Source organism: Atta cephalotes (genome assembly GCF_000143395.1).
Source record: "Atta cephalotes unplaced genomic scaffold scaffold00012, whole genome shotgun sequence".
NCBI classification, from domain to species: Eukaryota; Metazoa; Arthropoda; class Insecta; order Hymenoptera; family Formicidae; genus Atta; species Atta cephalotes.
Genome location: NW_012130076.1, coordinates 2,236,739 through 2,239,604, shown reverse-complemented (window position 1 = coordinate 2,239,604; position 2,866 = coordinate 2,236,739). Strand labels below are relative to the sequence as shown.

At 42.6% G+C, this 2,866-nt stretch overlaps 1 pseudogene; it reads right to left on the bottom strand.

Moving 5' to 3' along the window:
* Positions 1-493: 493 nt before the first annotated feature.
* Positions 494-960, bottom strand: LOC105617341 (annotated as a pseudogene).
* Positions 961-2,866: the final 1,906 nt, after the last annotated feature.

Here is a 2,866-nt window from a genome sequence, read left to right as displayed (position 1 = left end):
TAAATATAATTTGTAAGAATTTTTATTTAGTGTTTTCTCGCTTTTGACATAATTTTAAAATAGCAGTGGGTAAATAGGAGTCTTAAGTGTTCATTTAAAAAAATATTGATGGATTTAACATCATGCGACATTTTTATAATTTTCACCGTGATAATGTTAATATTAACACTAACAAGTGAAAAGTCATGATGTTAAATTCATAAATGTTGCTGTTAATACACATTATATTAAATCCATACTGATATTTTTTAGAGTAAATTGTAATTATATAACAGTTAGATAGCATGGACTATGAGAAAACGAGAAAATTGTTGATAGCTTTGCTCGTTAATTTATTACATTTAACTGACTATTAAATTTCCATTTATATCACATTTGTCAGACGCTCACGTTCGAGCATCCTTAATTTTCGGAAATATAGGCGTTTCCGTAGTGCTGTCAGGCGTGGACGCGGCGAGCGAAAAGATTGTACTGCAATGCGACACGTCGTTGGTCACAAGGCATTGTTCTCTGGTCGCAGTACATCAATTCCGCGAGTGGTCGCGAGCGGTTCACCCGCGTTGGCACCATCCGGCCAGCCCACGCGGGTATGTTCGCGTATCCAGCTGCGCTGTTCTGTTTCATTCCTTTGCGCAGAGCGAGCTGCAAATGTTTCTCGGGCCGTTATAGATACTTACATAAAGAGGGAATGATGTATGCCGCTCGATGGGTAATATAATGTAGGCGGCTAACGAGAAAGGGCTCGGCGCAGCACCGCCCGTCGTAGCTACGTACTGTGTGGCAGCAAGGGTAGATCCGTAAATCCGCAGCCTTCAACTAAATCAGCGCGAATAACGACGCCCGTCGTCGCTCTCGCCAATGCTTTCTGCACTTGCAGCATCTTTGCCGCGAGGCAAGGCTTTTTCGCCTTCGCGATTCCGCAACGCCTCGGAAAGGAAGAGAATATAGAGGTCCGGGCATCGTCGCCGTGTCGTCGTGTCATCTCTGGAGAGAAAAAGAGAAGATCAGGATCGCACTGATATGCGACGACGAATGGAAACTAGTGCTGTTCGTTCGCTTGCTCGTTCATTCGCTCGCGCAATTCCAGTGTTTTATGCTCGCGCCTATGCATGCGTAACGAGCTTCAAAGTCGTAACTTTCTGCTTAAACCATTCAGTTTTATGACCGTAGGAAATAACCAGTTAACAATCGCTTATGTAGGAAGGGCGATAGATTGGCGCCCGTTCCTCCGATTTTGATAGCTGTACTGTGTCGTAATCGTCGCTGTAGTGTTAATTTTCGTATCACGCATATTCCGGAGTTCTATTTGATGTTCCTTATAGCGACGTACTGAAAATCCAGAAACGCGAGTCCACGAACTGTTGTCTTATTTCTAGACAACGAGGCGATTATTACCATAAGTGTATCAGAGAAGCAGCTGTATGCGAATATAAAAAATTTTTGAAAGTTTTGACAAAATTAATGCATTGCAATCGCATCCTAATTTTTTAACTATATACACATTTTTGTATTAGGTTAAATTTTCACAAGAAGTGAGAATTTTTACAGATGGTTTTAGCTCAACTCTCTTCTGGCGTTTCCAGTAGTTTTTTCGATCTAGATGTATCGATGCAATATAAATTAGATCATCTTACTTTTGTGGCGAAGATCAAGATTATCGACTTTACAATTGAATGGGGGATTATCAATACTAATATATGTTTGAACTACAAGAGCTATCTTTCGGTTTTGGAGTTATTGCAAAAACTGTGTCCCTTAATTCGAGGAGATACGTAAATCTCTCAAAAACATTTCTCTCAGTTAATCATATGCACATTTTTTGTAAATCATAATGCTTCCAATTATAGTTAGGTGGCTAAATTCATGCGCTTTACTGCCTATTGACAACGCATGGCCATTAGCAATTCTAAACGGTGTCTCGTGAGAGACGGTCATTAGCAGCAAACGTATAAGTAATAATTATACGTTGAGGAACAATCGCGCAACGCGAAGAGGAATCTTACCTACGAACATCACTGACGAATACAGTGCGCGACTTGGTACGTGGACGTCATTCTCTTCTTTCTTTCTCCCTCTTTCCTTTTCTCGTCTTCCTTTCTAGAGATTGCTGTGCAGACTGCGACTCCTCCGAGCACTAAATAAAGTAAAAGTTTAATGGCGCACATCCGTTGTTCCGATAGATATCTTAATGCGACCGGATTTTCAAGTCCCTTGAGATAAGTACGCGCCGATGAGACCCGACGGCGTAAGGGCCGTTAAACGACGGTGCATCCAGCGTTTTTTGGGTGCCACTGGGACGCGCCTTTAATGATCGTCCCATAACAATGTCGATCGGTGAAGTGGTTATTAGGCGGGATTCCGTGTCCGCCGGAGATTCCGTCCGATAACGCTCTTCGATTCATTGTATTATTTCTCTCGTCGAAAACGGGTTGTTGCTTGCGCGGTAGTAAAAGTTGGGTGGACGCGACTCGACGCAGCGGCACATCCAATTAAAAGGACCGCGAAATGATCTTTACTTAACATAAGTCGCAACGATATCTCGATCGGCATCCATGTTTCATTTGATCGGAAGGAATAATACACAAGTAAAAACGTCACGCACACGGTGCATTCTTACGGTGCGTTTTCTGAATTCTAATAATCGAGCTCGTCCCTCGCACGCGCATCGGCGCATTAACTTGCATTAACTGCAAGATGCTGCTCTCTCATAGCAAGCGCGGCATATATTGTCGCAGATTTATATTCATTCGATGAGGATCGGTTCTCCCTTAAAGTATAGGCTCTCGAGAACTAGAGCGCTCCTCTACATATCGAGATCCGTTGCGTGGAAAGTCTGTAATTTCGCCGCCGGGTCCTTACTTTAGAT